Source organism: Cherax quadricarinatus, chromosome 3 (genome assembly GCF_038502225.1).
Source record: "Cherax quadricarinatus isolate ZL_2023a chromosome 3, ASM3850222v1, whole genome shotgun sequence".
NCBI classification, from domain to species: Eukaryota; Metazoa; Arthropoda; class Malacostraca; order Decapoda; family Parastacidae; genus Cherax; species Cherax quadricarinatus.
In genome coordinates, this window is record NC_091294.1 from 16,696,478 (window position 1) to 16,718,126 (window position 21,649).

The 21,649-nt window shown below is 39.2% G+C and overlaps 2 protein-coding genes across 7 annotated transcripts in view; one reads left to right on the forward strand and one right to left on the reverse strand.

The window, feature by feature from the left end:
- Positions 1-21,649, reverse strand: part of LOC128684112 (organic cation transporter protein-like) — a 664,663-nt gene that overhangs the window by 484,884 nt on the left and 158,130 nt on the right. The window lies entirely within an intron of this gene.
- Positions 1-21,649, forward strand: part of LOC128706571 (protein mono-ADP-ribosyltransferase PARP12) — a 189,347-nt gene that overhangs the window by 67,673 nt on the left and 100,025 nt on the right. The window contains exon 1 of one of the 6 annotated variants that reach the window (XM_053801508.2): positions 10,209-10,266. The exons of the other annotated variants lie outside the window; for them this stretch is intronic. The gene's annotated coding sequence lies outside the window, so the exon portion shown is untranslated. Of the gene's footprint in view, positions 1-10,208; positions 10,267-21,649 lie in introns of those variants that run through there. 6 annotated transcript variants of the gene reach the window in all.

A 21,649-nucleotide genomic window follows, 5' to 3' on the forward strand; every position in this document is an offset into this window, starting at 1 on the left:
GCAAACAGACTCAATGTTTTCTTCTCCACCATAGGGAAGAATCTAGCGAGCAAAATCCCAAGCTCAAATACCAGTCCATCAGAATAACTCACGGGCACCTACCCAAATACACTATTCCTAGCTCCTACCAACCCAACAGAAGTCTCGCTCATCATCAACACCCTTAAAAACAAGGCAGGAGACATAAACAACTTGTCAACATTTATGTACAAAAAAGCTTCTCAAGTATTGTCACCAGTTGTTGCAACAACAGGAAGAACTAAAAGCCATAAATGAAATCGAAAGAAACCCAAAGTACATTTCTTTTCCTATGGCAAATCAAAGTCGAGAACAACGTCCAGTATTGGGCCCCTACTTAAACAAGATGGGTCCTACACAGATGACAGCAAGGAAATGAGTGAGCTACTCAAGTCCCAATGTGACTCAGTTTTTAGCAAGCCGCTGACCAGACTGAGAGTCGAAGATCAAAATGAATTTTTTATGAGAGAGCCACAGAATTTGGTTAACACAAGCCTATCTGATGTTATCCTGACGCCAAATGACTTCGAACAGGCGATAAATGACATGCCCATGCACTCTGCCCCAGGGCCAGACTCATGGAACTCCGTGTTCATCAAGAACTGCAAGAAGCCCCTATCACGAGCTTTTACCATCCTATGGAGAGGGAGCATGGACACAGGGGTCGTCCCACAGTTACTAAAAACAACAGACATAGCCCCACTCCACAAAGGGGGCAGTAAAGCAAAGCAATAGCAAAGAACTACAGACCGATACCACTAACATCCCATATCATAAAAATCTTTGAAAGGGTCCTAAGAAGCAAGATCGCCACCCATCTAGAAACCCATCAGTTACACAACCCAGGGCAACATGGGTTTAGAACAGGTCGCTCCTGTCTGTCTCAACTATTGGATCACTATGACAAGGTCCTAGATGCACTAGAAGACAAAAAGAATGCAGATGTAATATATACAGACTTTGTAAAAGCCTTCGACAAGTGTGACCATGGCATAATAGTGCACAAAATGCGTGCTAAAGGAATAACAGGAAAAGTTGGTCGATGGATGTATAATTTCCTCACAAACAGAACACAAAGAGTAGTAGTCAACAGAGTAAAGTCCGAGGCAGCTACGGTGAAAAGCTCTGTTCCACAAGGCACAGTACTCGCTCCAATCTTGTTCCTCATTCTCATATCTGACATAGACAAGGATGTCAGCCACAGCACCATGTCTTCCTTTGCAGATGACACCCGAATCTGCATGACAGTGTCTTCCATTGCAGACACTGCAAGGCTCCAGGCGGACATCAACCAAATCTTTCAGTGGGCTGCAGAAAACAATATGAAGTTCAATGATGAGAAATTTCAATTACTCAGATATGGTAAACATGAGGAAATTAAATCTTCATCAGAGTACAAAACAAATTCTGGCCATAAAATAGAGCGAAACACCAACGTCAAAGACCTGGGAGTGATCATGTCGGAGGATCTCACCTTCAAGGACCATAACATTGTATCAATCGCAGCTGCTAGAAAATGACAGGATGGATTATGAGAACCTTCAAAACTAGGGATGCCAAGCCCATGATGACACTCTTCAGGTCACTTGTTCTATCTAGGCTGGAATATTGCTGCACACTAACAGCACCTTTCAAGGCAGGTGAAATTGCTGACCTAGAAAATGTACAGAGAACCTTCACGGCGCGCATAACGGAGATAAAACACCTCAATTACTGGGAGCGCTTGAGGTTCCTGAACCTGTATTCCCTGGAATGCAGGCGGGAGAGATACATGATTATATAAACCTGGAAAATCCTAGAGGGACTAGTACCGAACTTGTACACGAAAATCACTCACTACGAAAGCAAAAGACTTGGCAGACTATGCAACATCCCCCAACGAAAAGCAGGGGCGTCACTAGCACGTTAAGAGACCATACAATAAGTGTCAGGGGCCCGAGACTGTTCAACTGCCTCCCAGCATACATAAGGGGGATTACCAATAGACCCCTGGCAGTCTTCAAGCTGGCACTAGACAAGCACCTAAAGTCGGTACCTGACCAGCCGGGCTGTGGCTCGTACGTTGGTTTTGCGTGCAGCCAGCAGTAACAGCCTGGTTGATCAGAGTCTGATCCACCAGGAGGCCTGGTCACAGACCGGGCCGTGGGGGCGTTGACCCCCAGAACTCTCTCCAGGTAAACTCCAGGTATACACTCTTTAACAAATCCATTTAATCCTCCACCTTCCCAGCAATTCTAAACATAGCAAGGGTCACCCTGATCCACAAAGGAGATGACCAAGATGACTTGAATAACTATATGACCAATATCTAACTTACCACTGGTCTCTAAAATCTTTGAAAAATTAATTCATAGACGGATCTGTTCCTACCTCGTCTCACACAACATACTAAACCCCTGTCAGTTTGGATTCAGGAATAATAAAAACATAAATGATGCTATCATACACATGCTACAACTAATATATACCGCTCTCGAGAAGAAAGAAGTCCCGCTGGGAATTTTCATTGATTTACGTAAAGCTGTTGATACAGTCGACCATGAATTGCTGCACACTAAATTAACACACTGTGGTATAAGAGGCCACTCTCTCAACTACCTAAAGTCATACCTTAGTAACAGAAGCCAGTATGTGTACACAAATGGTGCAAACTCTTCAACTCAACCATTCACAGTAGGAGTCCCACAGGGAAGTGTCCTTGGACCACTCCTCTTTCTCATCTACATCAATGACCTACCAAATGCCTCGCAGCTACTCAAACCCACATTATTTTCAGATGACACTACATACGTCTTCTCCCACCCAAACCCAGTCATACTCGCCAACACTGTCAATGCCGAATTGCAGAAAATATCTGCCTGGATGATGACTAATAAACTTACCCTGAATACTGACAAAACCTATTTCATTCAGTTTGGAAACAGAGCTTAGCAAAAAGCTAAACGGATCACCCGTCACAAGACTCGCATAGGGAAAATTCCTAGGAATCCACCTTGACAGTAGCCTCAAATTCCAGACACATATACAACAAATTTTCAAGAAAATCTCTAAGACAGTAGGCATACTATCAAAGATACGATACTGTGTTCCACAATCAGCTCTCCTTACTCTGTATCGTTCACTCATCTACCCTTATCTCACATATGGAATTTGTGCATGGGGATCAACAACATTAAATCACCTAAGACCACTAATAACACAGCAAAAGGCTGCAGTCAGAATTATGATAAATTCCCACTCCCAACAGCATACTCCACCAATATTCAAAAGTGTAAATCTGCTTACCATAAAGAACATCCATACATATTCATGTGCCTACTACATACATAGAACAATACACGCAAACATAAACCTTCCACTCAAACTTCTCCTCATCAACCTTAACAGGACACACGACCATAACAAAAGACACAGATCTCTTTTTGATGTACCCTGTGTACATATCACACTGTAATATGTAACTAAAGTCAGTGCCGGATCAGCCGGGCTGTGGTTCGTACATTGGATTACATGCGGCCAGCAGTAACAGCCTGGTTGATCATGCCCTGATCCACTGGGAGGCCTGGTAGTGGACTGGGCCGCGGGTTCGTTGATCCCCAGAGTAATCTCCAGGTAACATAAAGGGCCCCAAAATTTGGAATTCATTACCAGAAAATACTAAATGAACCCGGTCAGAAAATAAATTTAAGACTTCTCAAAAGCCACTTAATCACCCTAGACTAAATACTCAATACATCAAATTGTAGCATTCTCATACTGTAAACTACTTTTAGCAAATCACAATGTTATATTCCCACAATTCAGTACGTACTTACTTTTGAACCTATTTATTTATTTATTTATTTATTTATTTATTACAATTTGTGCACACATACAGAGGTACAAAAAAAAATACAGATAAGAGCAGCATGCCAAAGCCACTTATACTATGCATAGCATTACGGGCTGGCTTAAAATTAACTTAAGATTAACTAAGCAATGATGAAATCAGTGATAAAACATTAATGTAAACAGATTACTATAAAGTACAAGTGAGTATTACAAAGACAGGTCATATGGTTGCATGTATTATTGTACATTCAGTCATATGGAGAATTCTGTTAGGTAGTTTATTTAAAAAAATAGTAAAGTTAGATTGGGTTTTAGGTTTAACATTTATGTGATATAATTGTGAGAAACATTTAAGATATACAATTTATAAGGTTGAGTTATTCAGTATTTATTTGGTTTTGGGTGAGTAAGTGATCTTTGAGAAGAGACTTGAATTTATAAACAGGTAGTGTTTCTTTTATATTGACAGGTAATGAATTCCAGATTTTAGGGCCTTTTATGTGCATTGAGTTTTTGCATAGTGTGAGATGGACACGAGGAACATCAAAGAGTGATCTGTGCCTTGTGTTATGGTCATGTGTTCTGTTGAGGTTGGCAAAGAGATGTTTGAGGGGAGGGTTAATATCAGAGTTAAGTGTTCTATGTATGTAATAGGTGCAGTAATAAGTATGGATGTTTTGTATGGTGAGTAGGTTTAGTGTATTGAATATTGGTGGAGTGTGCTGCCTGTAGTGAGAATTTGTTATCATTCTAACTGCAGCCTTTTGTTGGGTAATTAGTGGTCTGAGATGGTTAATTGTTGTTGAGCCCCATGCACAAATTCCATAGGTGAGATAGGGGTAAATAAGTGAGTGATATAGGGCCAGGAGGGCTGACTGTGGAGCATAGTACCGTATCTTCGATAGTATGCCTACAGTCTTGGAAATTTTTTTAGAAATTTGTTGTATATGTGTATGAAATTTGAGTCTATTATCAAGGTGGATTCCTAAGAATTTTCCCTCTGTTAGCTTTGTGATAGATGATCCGTTTATCATTATGTTAAGAGGGACATCTGTAGCTCTGTTACCAAACTGAATGAAGTAGGTTTTGTCAATGTTTAGTGTAAGTTTGTTAGTCCTCATCCAGGTAGATATTTTCTGTAATTCGGTATTTACAGTATTGGCTAGCGTGACTGGGCTCGGGTGGGAGAAGACGTATGTAGTGTCATCTGCAAATAGTGTGGGTTTGAGTAATTGCGAAGCATTTGGTAGGTCATTTATGTACAGGAATATATAATTGAATCATGTATCACAAAAAATTTTTTTGAAAATAGTATGAATATATGTGGTTTATATAAATTAGATTCATTTATAATACAACTATGATAAATTTCTTTAGTGTTAAGTAGTCAGTAAGCCATTAAATTAAGTCAGCCCATAATGCCTAGGCATAATAGAGGCTCTCTTTGCACTGCTAGCCATTATTGTAAATACATAATCTCAATGTACTACTTGCAAATAAATAAATAAATTTGAAATTTGAATTTGGCATTAACCCTTTGAGGGTTTTGGTCGTACTAGTACGTCTTATGCGTAGGGGTTTTTGACATACTAGTACGCATAAATTCTAGCGGCCTCAAATCTAGTGGGAGAAAGCTAGTAGGCCTTCATATGAAAGAATGGGTCTATGTGGTCAGTGTGCACAGTCTAAAAAAAATCCTGCAGCACACAGTGCATAATGAGAAAAAAAAACTTTGACCATTTTTTTTTGGAATAAATCAGCGACTTCGCAGTGTATTTTCGTATGGTATTTATTGTTGTATTCTAGTTTTCTTGGTCTCATTTTATAGAATGGAAGACATATTACAGAAATTGAGATGATTTTGACTGGTTTTACAATGAAAGGTGCCTTGAAATTGAGCTCAAAGTAGCAGAAATGTTCGATTTTTACCAAACTTCAAAAGTAAACAAATCGTGCTAAGCGTGCAATACACGTCAACTGGTGAGTCTAATATTCTTTCACAAGTGCACCAATAATATTTATACCATTTTTTTACACTAATGCAGTAGTCTGCATAACAGTAAATCTTATATTTTTTGTGAGAATAAAAATTCAAAGTGGAAAGCAAAAGAATATAAGAGGGGCCTTGAGACGTGACTAATGACTAGAGGAAATGTCATTTTAGTGCCAGGAATGTCTTTCTTGTTTATTCTGGGCCCTATTCGGAAATTGGCATCTTTTGAAATTTGTGTGAAATTGGCAAAATTGCTAAATTCTGACCACTGTACTGGATAGTTGAATTTCATAAATGGGTGGTTTCTTGCACCCATTCGATAGAAAAAATGGAGTTCTAGCGAAATATTCACGTTTTTTGTCGACTAGTACAGTGAAATTGGCCGAAAATGGGGCTCAAAGTGGGCAGAATCGCCGATGCGTAAACATCGCCGAGACCGCTAACTTTGCGAGAGCACAATTCCGTAAGTTTTCTATCAAATTTCAAACTTTTGGTGTCTTTATGATCGGGAAAAGATTCTCTATCTTTTCATAAGAGAAAATAATTTTTTTTTTTTTAAATTTGGCCGACCCTGAGAACGAGTTTCGGAGAGGGCCTGTCGACCCTCAAAGGGTTAAAAAAACAATAAAACGTAAAATATATACACAGTACATTCATTACTTACCTTAAAATATTTGTAGTCTTAATGTAGGGCGAGAGGCGAGTAGCGTTTATTTGTTGGAAGTCAGTGTAGGTAGCTGGTAGGTGTAACCCGCCTGGGCTACAACTACTGGCTACCTACACTGCGGCCCAGAGCCATATTATTACCATCGACATATCTTGTTCTGACAACTACCTTTAGGTGCCATCATAAACAATTCATGCTGAGAATTGTAAACAAAAGCGTTATGTATTAAGGGCGGTGACTGGGCCAGATGCAGATTCATACAGGTTTCTCTAAATGCTGGACCAGAGAAAATGTAATGTTTTCCCTCCACCAACCCACCCCTTGATAGCATATAAAAATTGCACGTTTATATGCTATGTAACGTGTTTCTTATATAATTTTGAAGAAAATATCATAGATGGATTAATGAAAATGTGTATATTAACATAAAATAAGACATTTAATTTGCCCAAGAGTAAATCATGAACGTATGAGCAGCCCAGACGGATGCGTCTGGTATGGATAAGCACATGTATGAAATCCGGGGTAAATTTCACCAAAAAAAGTGGTCGAAATCCGAATTGTACGATTTCTGCACACGGCAAAATCTGGGGGTCCACTGTACTTATCAACATTCATGTTATCGTAGTGGGTTATAGATCTACTCAGACTTCTAACTTCATTCCTATAACAATCATTTTCATTATTTACTTCTCTCCTAATATTATTCCTAATGCTAGACAAATATACAGTGGACCCCTGGATTACATAATTACAGTGGACCCCCGGTTTACGATATTATTTCATTCCAGAAGTATGTTCAGGTGCCATTACTGAACGAATTTGTTCCCATAAGGAATATTGTGAATTAGATTAGTCCATTTCAGACCCCCAAACATACACGTACAAACGCACTTACATAAATACACTTACATAATTGGTCGCATTGGGAGCTGATCGTAAAGCAGGGGTCCACTGTAATCTGTTCCAGAGAGAGTATCTTATCCCAAATCTGACTTATTCCGAATTAATTTTCCCCATATGAAATAATGGAAATCCATTTAATCCGTTTCAGACACTCAAAAGTATTAGAAAAATGTTTTCTGCATGAAATATACATTTACCTACACAGAAAACAATGATACATGAAGAATAAAACAATAACATCACACTTATCTTTATTGAAGACATGAAGATGGGAGGAGGGGAGAGGATGGAGGAGTTTACAATTGTTTGGAAGGGGAATCCCCTTCCATAAAGACGTCAGGTACCAAGTCCTTATCCTGGGTTACTCCCCATCTTTGTTTTTTAATGCCACTAGGACCAGCTTGAGAGTCACTGGACCCCTGTTTCCGAAAAAGTGTTCCAGAGAGATATGTTTCTGGCGTATGTTTGGAATTGTGTTGGGAGACAGGACAAGATAGCCCTTCAATTTGACACTAAAATCAGCTCTACGGCTTATTTATCTGGCACATTTCATCTGACTGTCGCAACCCCCAATCCTGAGGTGTCTCCTGGTGTCGCAAAATTTAAAAAAAAAAAAAATGATTTTTTCTTATGAAATGATAGAGAATCTTTTCCCGATTGTAATGACACCAAAAAAACTAAATTTGATGGAAAACTGACGGAATTATGCTCTCGCGAAGTTAACGACCTCAGCGCTGTTTACAAATCGGCGATTTCGCCCACTTTGAGCCCTATTTTCGGCTAATTCCCTTGTTCCAGTCGCCCAAACTCATAGTTATTTCTTTAGAACTCCATTTTTTCTATCGATTGAGTACAAGAAACTGCCCATTTACCGATTTCAACTACCTAATAATGTGGTCAGAAATTTGCAATTTGGCCAATTTCACGAAAACTAAAAAATATGACAATTTCAAAATAAGGTCCAGAATGAACAATGCAGACATTCCTGGCTCTAAAATAACATTTTCCTTGCTCATCAGTCATGTCTCCAGGCCCCTCTGATATTACTCTTGCTTTCTATTTTGAATTTTTATTCAAACAAAAAATAGAAGACTTACTATTATGCAGACTACTGCAATACTATAATAATTGTATAAATAACATCAACCCATTCATGACTGCATATTAGAATGGCTAGTTGGACATTTATTGGACAATGGCATCATTTGTTTACTTTTGAACATCGGCAAAAATCAAACATTTCCCCTACTTTGAGCTCCATTTCTAGGTTCTTTTTATAGTAAAATCAATCAAAATCACCTCTATTTCTATAATATGTTTTCCATTCTATCAAATGAGACCAAGAAAACGAGAATACAACCATAAATACTATACGAAAATAGACCACAAAGTCAGCATTTTAATTAAAAAAAACGGTCGGAGTTTTTTTTTTTTTTTCTCATTATGCACTGCGTGCTCCAGGATTTTTTTTATATGGTGCACACTGACCACACAGACCCATTCTCTCACATGTGGGCCTACCAGCTTTCTCCTGCTTGATTTGAAGCCGCTAGAATTTATGAGTATATATACGTCAAACACGGTACCTCGTAAGACGTATATATACGGCTGCGACAGTCAAAGGGTTAATAACATAGAGACATGATATATACTCTAGAATGAATAAAATATTGCATTAAGAATGTCACGAGTGGTGTGTTGTTTGTTGTTGGGTGCATAAGGGCCACTGAAAGATAAGCCTTACATAGTGGTGGTGAAGGTGGCAGCAGAGACGGTGACGGTGATGTTAGTAGTGTTCTATATACCTCCAACAACAATGGAGGAGTCAGTTTCATGCTGTCCTTTTTCTATCAATTACTCGCTTAACTTACTTGCTACACTGTTAATGCTACACTTTATCGCTGGCTGGTGCTATAGCCTTTATCGACTCCTGCTGCTTTAGTATCGTACATATTGCAGAATCACTGAAAAAGGCACATTCTACCCAGCCAGCCCTTTACCAAAGGGCTGGCTGGCACTAGAAGCTTTCTTTGGGCCCATGGTGGATTATTTAGCAGTTACAAGCACTAAAAAGAATGGAATACAAAATGTATTGTATGAATGCGTGCGATCGTCCTCACTAACTGGTAACCAATGGCAAACTGGCTGTACATGGAGTGTCAGAGCCGCTCAGGCCGTGTGGACACGTTCCGGACAAATGACTTATACTGAGTTCAGTGATGTTCACCGAGCCAATGTTATGAAGAAGAAAGGTTACTTACTCCGAATATTACTTATTCTGATGACAACTTAATCCGGGGGTCCACTGTATACCAAAGTTATATTCTACATTCTCATTCAGGGTACTCTTCTTGGCTAACATATCAACTTTACCATGAAGGAGTAATCCAGTGTGTGATGGGATCCATAGCAATTGCACATTGATACCTTTGTCCCAGATTTTTGAGTACATATCTATACCTGGCTTCTCCAGTGAGCATGTTGTTGGAGTCATTATATGAGCCAAGAGCCTTCGTTGATGACATAGAATCAGTAATGATGAATCGAGCTCAGTGTCCTAAGTTAGCTTTAGCGTCATTAGGATTGCAAACAATTCAGTTTGCAGTGTAGACATCCAGTTGTTAATTCTTATGCCTAGTTCAACAAATTTATTATCATTCTTAACTAGGGAGGTGGCAACAAGAGCAGATGCAGCCCTGCCAGAAGACTCCTGTTTAGATCCATCAGTGTATCTAACTTGTGAAAATTTATTACTTCCAGCTAGGCTAGAAATTTCTCCTTGAGCAGTTGCTTTAACAAGTGATTTAAGGAAGGGATTACTTGCAATGAGCTTCTTGGGAGGGGCTTGCAGGTATGTATGTGATATTAAATGAACACATCTCCCGTTGAGGGGTGATATGCTCTTGTTGTCTACAGTGATACAGTTCATGCAGGTTATAAAACTTAATATATATGTAGTAACATTCTTAGTGACAGTATCTGGCTTGTTTCTTAACATTCTAATACCGAATACAGTGTTAACCTCAGTAATCCTGTCACTGATACTAGAAATACCAAGCTCCTTCCTCATATTAGGAACCTTTGTAGATTTGGAACAGCCAAGAATAATTCTGAGAGCTTACACAAATACAGTTACATAGATTATCATACATAGCAGCATATGTGTAGAGAACCTAGGATAACCAAAAAAAGTTAAAGTGACTCATTTCCATTTGGGTCCTTCTAACCCTTAAACTGTCCAAATGTAGATCTACATTCACTCAAGTAGCGCTCAAAATATTTAACCCTTAAACTGTCCAAACAGATCTATGTTCACATGCGTAGTGCTCCAAAAGTAGATCTATGTTTTTTTTACATATTTTCAATAACAAAAAGAAAAACGTAGATTTTATTATTTTATTTTATTATCACACCGGCCGATTCCCACCAAGGCAGGGTGGCCCGAAAAAGAAAAACTTTCACCATCATTCACTCCATCACTGTCTTGCCAGAAGGGTGCTTTACACTACAGTTTTTAAACTGCAACATTAACACCCCTCCTTCAGAGTGCAGGCACTGTACTTCCCATCTCCAGGACTCAAGTCCGGCCTGCCGGTTTCCCTGAATCCCTTCATAAATGTTACTTTGCTCACACTCCAACAGCACGTCAAGTATTAAAAACCATTTGTCTCCATTCACTCCTATCAAACACGCTCACGCATGCCTGCTGGAAGTCCAAGCCCCTCGCACACAAAACCTCCTTTACCCCCTCCCTCCAACCCTTCCTAGGCCGACCCCTACCCCGCCTTCCTTCCACTACAGACTGATACACTCTTGAAGTCATTCTATTTCGCTCCATTCTCTCTACATGTCCGAACCACCTCAACAACCCTTCCTCAGCCCTCTGGACAACAGTTTTGGTAATCCCGCACCTCCTCCTAACTTCCAAACTACGAATTCTCTGCATTATATTCACACCACACATTGCCCTCAGACATGACATCTCCACTGCCTCCAGCCTTCTCCTCGCTGCAACATTCATCACCCACGCTTCACACCCATATAAGAGCGTTGGTAAAACTATACTCTCATACATTCCCCTCTTTGCCTCCAAGGACAAAGTTCTCTGTCTCCACAGACTCCTAAGTGCACCACTCACTCTTTTTCCCTCATCAATTCTATGATTCACCTCATCTTTCATAGACCCATCCGCTGACACGTCCACTCCCAAATATCTGAATACGTTCACCTCCTCCATACTCTCTCCCTCCAATCTGATATTCAATCTTTCATCACCTAATCTTTTTGTTATCCTCATAACCTTACTCTTTCCTGTATTCACCTTTAATTTTCTTCTTTTGCACACCCTACCAAATTCATCCACCAATCTCTGCAACTTCTCTTCAGAATCTCCCAAGAGCACAGTGTCATCAGCAAAGAGCAGCTGTGACAACTCCCACTTTGTGTGTGATTCTTTATCTTTTAACTCCACGCCTCTTGCCAAGACCCTCGCATTTACTTCTCTTACAACCCCATCTATAAATATATTAAACAACCACGGTGACATCACACATCCTTGTCTAAGGCCTACTTTTACTGGGAAAAAATTTCCCTCTTTCCTACATACTCTAACTTGAGCCTCACTATCCTCGTAAAAACTCTTCACTGCTTTCAGTAACCTACCTCCTACACCATACACTTGCAACATCTGCCACATTGCCCCCCTATCCACCCTGTCATACGCCTTTTCCAAATCCATAAATGCCACAAAGACCTCTTTAGCCTTATCTAAATACTGTTCACTTATATGTTTCACTGTAAACACCTGGTCCACACACCCCCTACCTTTCCTAAAGCCTCCTTGTTCATCTGCTATCCTATTCTCCGTCTTACTCTTAATTCTTTCAATTATAACTCTACCATACACTTTACCAGGTACACTCAACAGACTTATCCCCCTATAAATTTTGCACTCTCTTTTATCCCCTTTGCCTTTATACAAAGGAACTATACATGCTCTCTGCCAATCCCTAGGTACCTTACCCTCTTCCATACATTTATTAAATAATTGCACCAACCACTCCAAAACTATATCCCCACCTGCTTTTAACATTTCTATCTTTATCCCATCAATCCCGGCTGCCTTACCCCCTTTCATTTTACCTACTGCCTCACGAACTTCCCCCACACTCACAACTGGCTCTTCCTCACTCCTACAAGATGTTATTCCTCCTTGCCCTATACACGAAATCACAGCTTCCCTATCTTCATCAACATTTAACAATTCCTCAAAATATTCCTTCCATCTTCCCAATACCTCTAACTCTCCATTTAATAACTCTCCTCTCCTATTTTTAACTGACAAATCCATTTGTTCTCTAGGCTTTCTTAACTTGTTAATCTCACTCCAAAACTTTTTCTTATTTTCAACAAAATTTGTTGATAACATCTCACCCACTCTCTCATTTGCTCTCTTTTTACATTGCTTCACCACTCTCTTAACTTCTCTCTTTTTCTCCATATACTCTTCCCTCCTTGCATCACTTCTACTTTGTAAAAACTTCTCATATGCTAACTTTTTCTCCCTTACTACTCTCTTTACATCATCATTCCACCAATCGCTCCTCTTCCCTCCTGCACCCACTTTCCTGTAACCACAAACTTCTGCTGAACACTCTAACACTACATTTTTAAACCTACCCCATACCTCTTCGACCCCATTGCCTATGCTCTCATTAGCCCATCTATCCTCCAATAGCTGTTTATATCTTACCCTAACTGCCTCCTCTTTTAGTTTATAAACCTTCACCTCTCTCTTCCCTGATGCTTCTATTCTCCTTGTATCCCATCTACCTTTTACTCTCAGTGTAGCTACAACTAGAAAGTGATCTGATATATCTGTGGCCCCTCTATAAACATGTACATCCTGAAGTCTACTCAACAGTCTTTTATCTACCAATACATAATCCAACAAACTACTGTCATTTCGCCCTACATCATATCGTGTATACTTATTTATCCTCTTTTTCTTAAAATATGTATTACCTATAACTAAACCCCTTTCTATACAAAGTTCAATCAAAGGGCTCCCATTATCATTTACACCTGGCACCCCAAACTTACCTACCACACCCTCTCTAAAAGTTTCTCCTACTTTAGCATTCAAGTCCCCTACCACAATTACTCTCTCACTTGGTTCAAAGACTCCTATACATTCACTTAACATCTCCCAAAATCTCTCTCTCTCCTCTGCATTCCTCTCTTCTCCAGGTGCATACACGCTTATTATGACCCACTTCTCGCATCCAACCTTTACTTTAATCCACATAATTCTTGAATTTACACATTCATATTCTCTTTTCTCCTTCCATAACTGATCATTTAACATTACTGCTACCCCTTCCTTTGCTCTAACTCTCTCAGATACTCCAGATTTAATCCCATTTATTTCCCCCCACTGAAACTCTCCTACCCCCTTCAGCTTTGTTTCGCTTAGGGCCAGGACATCCAACTTCTTTTCATTCATAACATCAGCAATCATCTGTTTCTTGTCATCCGCACTACATCCACGCACATTTAAGCAACCCAGTTTTATAAAGTTTTTCTTCTTCTCTTTTTTAGTAATTGTATACAGGAGAAGGGGTTACTAGCCCATTGCTCCCGGCATTTTAGTCGCCTCATACGACACGCATGGCTTACGGAGGAAAGATTCTTTTCCACTTCCCCATGGACAATAGAAGAAATAAAAAAGAACAAGAGCTATTTAGAAAAAGGAGAAAAACCTAGATGTATGTATATATATATATGCATGTGCGTGTCTGTGAAGTGTGACCAAAGTGTAAGTAGGAGTAGCAAGATATCCCTGTTATCTTAGCGTGTTTATGAGGCAGAAAAAGAAACCAGCAATCCTACCATCATGCAAAACAGTTACAGGTTTTTGTTTCACAGTCATCTGGCAGGACGGTAGTACTTCCCTGGGTGGTTGCTGTCTACCAACCTACTACCTGTCTACCAACCTACTACCTCTAAAACATAGATCAAAGTTTTTTTACATGTTTTCAAATGTAAAAAAAAAACATGATGATCTATGTTTTTTACATACTTTCAAATGTTGAAAAAACGTAGATCTACGTTTGGACAGTTTAAGGGTTAAAAAAGAAATTTTTTTTTTTAATGAAGAGCACATTTTTCTACGTTAAAGGATAAAAAAAAAATAGTAGGGTCAGTACTTGCCGAGATGTAAGCCCATGAAGTTGGCGCTGGATGCTCACCTGATGGCAACATTGGCTCTGCCACTTGCAGAAGTGTTGCCAATATACCTTTTTTTCTCATTTTATTTTAATTGATACATTTTTTATGTACTGATAATTACAATTTATAATAGTTCTTGTTTTTTCATAGCCAATCTTAGTTCTAACTCTAATGTTAGGTACTGAAATAGTACTCAAATAGTCGCAGTCACACCAACAGGTGAACATTTTCACCTCCCTAGGTCATTTACTATTGCCTAGAAATATATACAGTAGGGTCTCACTTTTCGGCGTTTCACCTTAGGGCGTTCCACTAATACGGTGATCTCAAATTATGACCAAAACTTTCTATATGGCAAGTGGTCTTTCAAATACGGCACACACCACCCGATTTGTTTACATTCTCCATGAGCACATCTCTCTATTATGTAATAATAATCACTCTTGGGCACATTAAATGTCTAATTTTGTGTCAATATAGACATTTTCATTAATCCATTTATGATATTTTCTTCAAAATTATATAAGAAACATGTTACATAGCATATAAACATGCTGTTTATATGCTATGGAGGTGTGGTAGCCGGGTAGAGGGAAAACATTACTCATTACTTCTCCCTTTGTTTATGATGGCATCTAAAGGTAGTTGTTAGAAATGATTAAACTCAGTGAACGTGGCATGTCGATGGTAATAATATGGCTCTGGGCCACATTAACCCTTTTAGGGTTGCTGTATTAGTATGGCTTGCATGCCAGGGTTGGTGCCGTACTAGTACGCATAAATTCTAGCGCCTTCAAATCTAGCGAGAGAAAGCTGGTAGGCCTACATACGAAAGAATGGGTCTATGTGGTCAGTGTGTGCAGTATAAAAAAAATCCTGCAGCACACAGTGCATGATAAAAAAAAAATTCCGATCATGTTTTTGGTTTAAAACGGCGACTTTGCATTATATTTTTGTATGCTATTTATGGTTGTATTCTAGTTTTCCTGGTCTCATTTTATAGAATGGAAGACATATTACAGAAATTGAGATGATTTTTATTGGTTTCACAATGAAAAGTACCTTGAAATTGAGCTCAAAGTAGCAGAAATGTTCGATTTTTGCCAAAGTTCAAAAGTAAATAAATCAAGCCATGCGCCCAATACACATCAACTGGTGAGTCTAATATTCTTTCACAAGTGCGTTGATATTATTTATACCATTTCTACACCATTTCTACACTAATTCAGTAGTCTGCATAACAGTAAATCTATTATTTTTTGTGAGAATAAAAATTCAAAGTGGAAAGCAAAAGAAATGTAACACAGGCCTGGGGACGTGACTAATGAAAAGAGGAAATGTTATTTTAGTGCCAGGAATGTCTGTCTTGTTTATTCTGGACCCTATTTGGAAACTGGCATCCTTTGAAATTTGTGTGAAATTGGCAAATTGCTAATTTCGGACTACTTTATTGGATAGTTGAAATCGGTAAATGGGTGGTTTCTTGTACTCATTCGATAGAAAAAATGGAGTTATAGCGAAATAGTTATGATTTTTGTCGACTGGTACATTGAAATTGGCCGACAATAGGGCTCAAAGAAGGTGAAATTGCTGATGCGTAAACATCATCGAGACCGTTAACTTTGCGAGAGCATAATTCCGTAAGTTTTCCATCAAATTTCATACTTTTGGTGTCATTGTGGTTGGGAAAAGATTCTCTATTATTTCATAATTTTTTTTTTTTCCAAAAATTTCTGACCCAGAGATCAAGTTTAGGAGAGGGCCTGCTGACCCTGAAAGGGTTAAATATTGTGTAGCTATAGGTATGTAGCCCAGGCGGACTACATACCTACATTACTATTATAACCGATAATTATACGTATGTGTACCTGTACCTAAGTATGCCTTCACTCAGGGCGTCATTTCTTCTTATAATGGCGTTACATGAGAATGGGAGTGTTTCTCTCTATTTATTCTACTGTATCAAAGTGGAGACAACTTGTACACAATGTAAAGTGACGGAAACCAGACGCATTCGTCTGGTTTGTTTACATTATGTGTGGGTGGGGTGGGCTTCCCTGGCTGGCTACCATACCTCCCAAACCTGGCTTCCTACAAATAAAACCCACCTCTCACCCTACATTAAGACTACAAATATTTTAAGGTAAGTAATGGGTGTACTGTGTGTATTTTGCTTTTTATTGTTTTTAATGCCTAGTTCTGTTGCTAATTTAATATATGTTAGTGTAAACTTGTTACCTGGCATTTACATGCATGTATAAGTGGAAAAAAATGGCGTTCTACTTTCCGGCTATGTCTGCTTTCCGGCAGTAGCCTGGAACCTAACTTGCCGTATAAGAGGGGCCCTACTGTACAAAGTATTTATAGGTCCCAGCAATGTTTTAGACACGCTGGAATATACCTCAAAGCATGATGTTATGACAAGTGTCAATAAACTGCTGATAGGCAGTGACACTTGATGAATGTGCACTCAGGGAACCCTCACTTTATTTGTTTTCACTGTTACACACAAACATATCTGTCTATCTGTGTCTGTCTAGCTCTGCTTGTTTGTCTTTGTCTCCCTGTGTGTGCCTGGATTATATATGAAACTTCTTGAAGAATGGTGTTATGACAAGTGTCAGTAAACTGATGACAGCCCAGTGACACTTGATAAATGCGCACTGCTCCAGAGAACCCTCGCTTTATTTGTTTTCAATGTTACACACAAACATGTCTGTTTATCTGTCTGTTTAGCTTTGCTTATCTGTCTGTCTAGCTCTGCTTATCTGTCTGCCTGTGTGTGTCTGTCTTTCTGTCTGCTTCTTTCTCTCTCAGGGAGTGGCTCGTAAAACTGCTGGTTTACAAGCCGCTCCCTGATTCCTGAGCAAGTGAAAATGCATATTGTGTCATGATTATTTATGTCATATATCTACAAGCACAGTATAGCACTTTGCCTGGAATTTTTGGGTTATCCTAGGTAATTTACACTGTATAACAACTGTATTTATGTGCACATGTGAGAGAGAGAGCCAAAGCCAGCCAGCCAGCCTAATACATAAGAACATAAGAAAGAAGGAACACTGCAGCAGGCCTACTGGCCCATGCAAGGCAGGTCCATGTCACCCCCCGGCTTAGACCAATTACCCACCTAGTCAGGTCACATCCACTGAAGGAAGGAGCATGGCATCAGACCTAGTAGCACAAGCTAGTCAGGTCCAACTCACACCACCCACACCCACTCATATATTTATCTAACTTATTTTTACTTTCCTCTTAAAAGGGGAGTGTTACGATGACATGACATCAGTGAATCCCTGGTGTCTGCCATGCTATTTGCTCTAGCTGGAGCTCAGTTGAACTGGTTCTCCCACAAGGTACTAAGTGGTCCCAGATATTTTTCAATACTGCGCACACCGAGTGTTAAGACCCATTCTCTCGTGTCTAGGCAACTCAGGCCTATCACCCCAATTTTGAAGGAGTGAAAAACAAAATGTTGAGCTACGTTCGGAGTGCTAGGTGAGCAAATGTATATCTGCGTTTAGAGTTTAAGGGTTAATACCTAATTATTTTACTATAAAGGAGATATACTAAGAGTAAGGTAAAATGAGTTATTATATTTACATGTGTGTTAGCTAAAAAAATAAAAAATCATTCTCCTCCCTTTCTGTCTCTACATTCATTAGGCACCTTTTGGCTCTCATCTTGAACTGGTTCATGCTATGACTGGCTTTATTGATGTACAATAAAAGGTGTTTGAAGCCTGCCCACTTACTTTGGGTACTACAAAGTTGTGCTCTCTCTCCCTAGTATCACTTTCTCAATTCAAATTCAAATTTTATTCTCTATAAGGATTACAATGCTGAGTTTACAGAATTTGGTTATTGTGTGGTTTACATGTAGTAAAATACTAATTACAGAGGGTGCCACTAGAACACCTAGCATGGCTAGGCATTTCGGGCAGACTTAGAATAATTCTTAATTTTAAAATATTACAAATTATGAGGTAAGTTGGTATTATGGCTAAGTGACTAAATACTAGTTTGTGAGTTTAGCAATGTGAATGCTTTTGTTTTGGCACAATACATAGTTTCAGTATTGGAGTATCACAGGCCAACTTATGACTAGTTAAGATTCATTATTTTAAGACTGAGATTGATATTTCTGTTTATTTTCAAATGGGTGAGTAAGTGTGAACCACCAGGTGGTATTCGTGTAAATAGCTGACGGGGTGTATCAGGGAGATAAGATGTTTTCTAATGGTAGTTTTGAAGGTGATGAATGTGTCTGCAGTTCTAGGGTTTTCAGGTACGGTGTTCCAGATTTTAGGGCCTTTGACATACATTGAATTTTTGTAAAGGTTTAGTCGGACATGGGGAATGTCATAGAGATGTTTGTGTCTGGTGTTATGCCTGTGAATTCTGTCACAACTATCAAGAAAGTGTTTTAGGTCAAGGTTAATATTGGAATTTAAGGTCCTGTAGATGTAGATTGCACAGTAGTAAGTGTGGATGTACTGAACAGGGAGTAAGTTTAGATCTATGAAGAGTGGGGGGTGTGTTGCCAGGGATGGGATTCAGTGATTATTCTTACTGTGGCTTTTTGTTGGGTTATTATTGGCTTTAGGTGTATTGCTGCAGTTGATCCCCAAGCACAAATAGCATAGGTGAGGTATGGATAAATAAGTGAGTGGTATAATGTGAGAAGGGCATTTTGCGGCACGTAGTAGCGTATCTTGGAGAGGATCCCAACCGTTTTGGATACTTTTTTGGTTATGTGTTGGATATGGGTGCTGAAATTCAGGTTGTTGTCGAGGTATAGGCCTAGGAATTTGCCCTCATTATGTCTGGCAATTAGAGTGTTGTCGATCTTAATGTTAATTTGCGCAACTCCTGCTCTGCTACCAAACATAATATAGTAGGTTTTGTCAGTGTTAAGCGTAAGTTTATTGGCTGTCATCCAAGTCGATATTTTGATCAGCTCCTTGTTAACAATGGTGTTGAGGGTGGCAAGATTAGGGTGAGAAATGACACAAGGCGTGTCGTCAGCAAAGAGAATGGGGTTCAGGTGTTGGGATACGTTTGGAAGATCATTGATGTATATGAGGAAGAGCAGGGGACCAAGGACACTTCCCTGCAGAACTCCAGTATCAAGTGGCCGTGTTGTTGATGCTGTGTCTTTAATGGTGACATACTGATACCTATTAGTAAGGTAAGATTTGAAACATGCAAGCGCATGGCCTCTTATACGATAATGGTCAAGTTTGTGGAGTAGGATGCCGTGGTCTACTGTGTCAAAAGCTTTTCTTAGGTCAATAAAAATTCCTAGTGGATATTCCTTATTTTCCAATGCTTTGTAAAGCAGATCTAGCATTTTTATAATTGCATCATTAGTGCTTTTATTTTTTCCTGAATCCAAACTGGCAGGGGTTGAGTGTGTTTTGTGCCATTATAAATGAATATACAGTGGACCCCCGCATAACGATCACCTCCGAATGAGACCAATTATGTAAGTGTATTTATGTAAGTGCGTTTGTACGTGTATGTTTGGGGGTCTGAAATGGACTAATCTACTTCACAATATTCCTTATGGGAACAAATTCGGTCAGTACTGGCACCTGAACATACTTCTGGAGTGAAAAAATATCGTTAACCGGGGGTCCACTGTAGTCTCCTGTGCACGAGTTTCTCAAAGATTCTGGATAGCAATGGTAAGTTTGATAATGGCCTATAGTTGTTTAAATCTGTAGGGTCACCACCTTTATGTATTGGTGTAACCCTTGCCGTCTTGAGTAGTTTCGGGAAGGTGCTAGTTTCTAGTGACTTGTTAAAAAGTAATGAAATAGCATGCGAAAGGACATGGGATGGGAAGCACTTCACTACTTCTCTTAGGCTTTGACCCCTCAAGGAAGGTTCCTTGATGTTGGTGAGGGGCTCTTGATTTAGGGAATTGGATCTGTGCTCCAGTTCCCCGAATTAAGCCTGAATGCCTTCCACATATCTGTATAATCCTCCGGGTTTAGCGCTTCCCCCTTGATTGGCTTTGAAGAACTGACAGTTTTTTTCTAATTTTGCACTCTGGGGCCATTGTGCAAAATTAAGAGAGATTTTTGGGCCACAGTAAACCATGGATAACTGAAACTGCAGATACTGAATCAGTGGATGCAGGGGTCCTGCTGTATTTAAATTAAAATTTTCCTTTTGACTTTCTTAAATAAGATAATAAGTAAAGTTTTTTGGTATAGAGCCCTACAGTATACAACTCATAAAGCTACATGATACCTAATAGGAATGAAGAATTTAACTAGTTAGATTTTTTATTCTATTTTTTTTAGAATAACTTACCTCTATCTCTTATTTTTAATTTATTTTTCTATATTGCCTGTCTAAGAACATTTACCCCTTGAATGGTCCAAACGTATATATACGTTTTTACTGCTAGTGCCCCAGACGTATACACGTACCATCCGACTTATGACCGAGTTCGGTTCCGAGAAACCGGTCGTAAGTCGAAATGGTCGTAAGTCGAACTTTACTACTGAATATCAACAAAACATTTTTGTAATGACTTTATTTTGTTTTATTTTGGTATTTCATGTTTTACTTTACTTTTTATGTTGTTAGTACTGTATTTTATACTGTAAGGTTTAGGATAAACACTGTGTACAACACAAATAGTTGTTTATTTCCCAGAAATTTGGCATAAAAAACACGGTCGTAAGTCAAGTGGTCGTAAGTCAAGCAGGCCGTAAGTCGGATGGTAGGTGTATATACGTTTTATTTTTCCTGCCTTCAAATTTGGCACGATTGGCCTGAAATGCCTTATCAGCATGCAATGGGTCCTAACACTCAGTGTGCGCAGTATTAAAAAAATCTGGGACCACTTAGTACCTTGTGGGAGCACCAGTTCAAATGAGCGCCAGCTAGAACAAACAGCGCAGCAAACACCTGGGATTCACTGATGTCATGTAGTATTAACACTCCCATCTTAAGAGGAAAGTAATTTTGACCCTGAGTTTAGTGGCT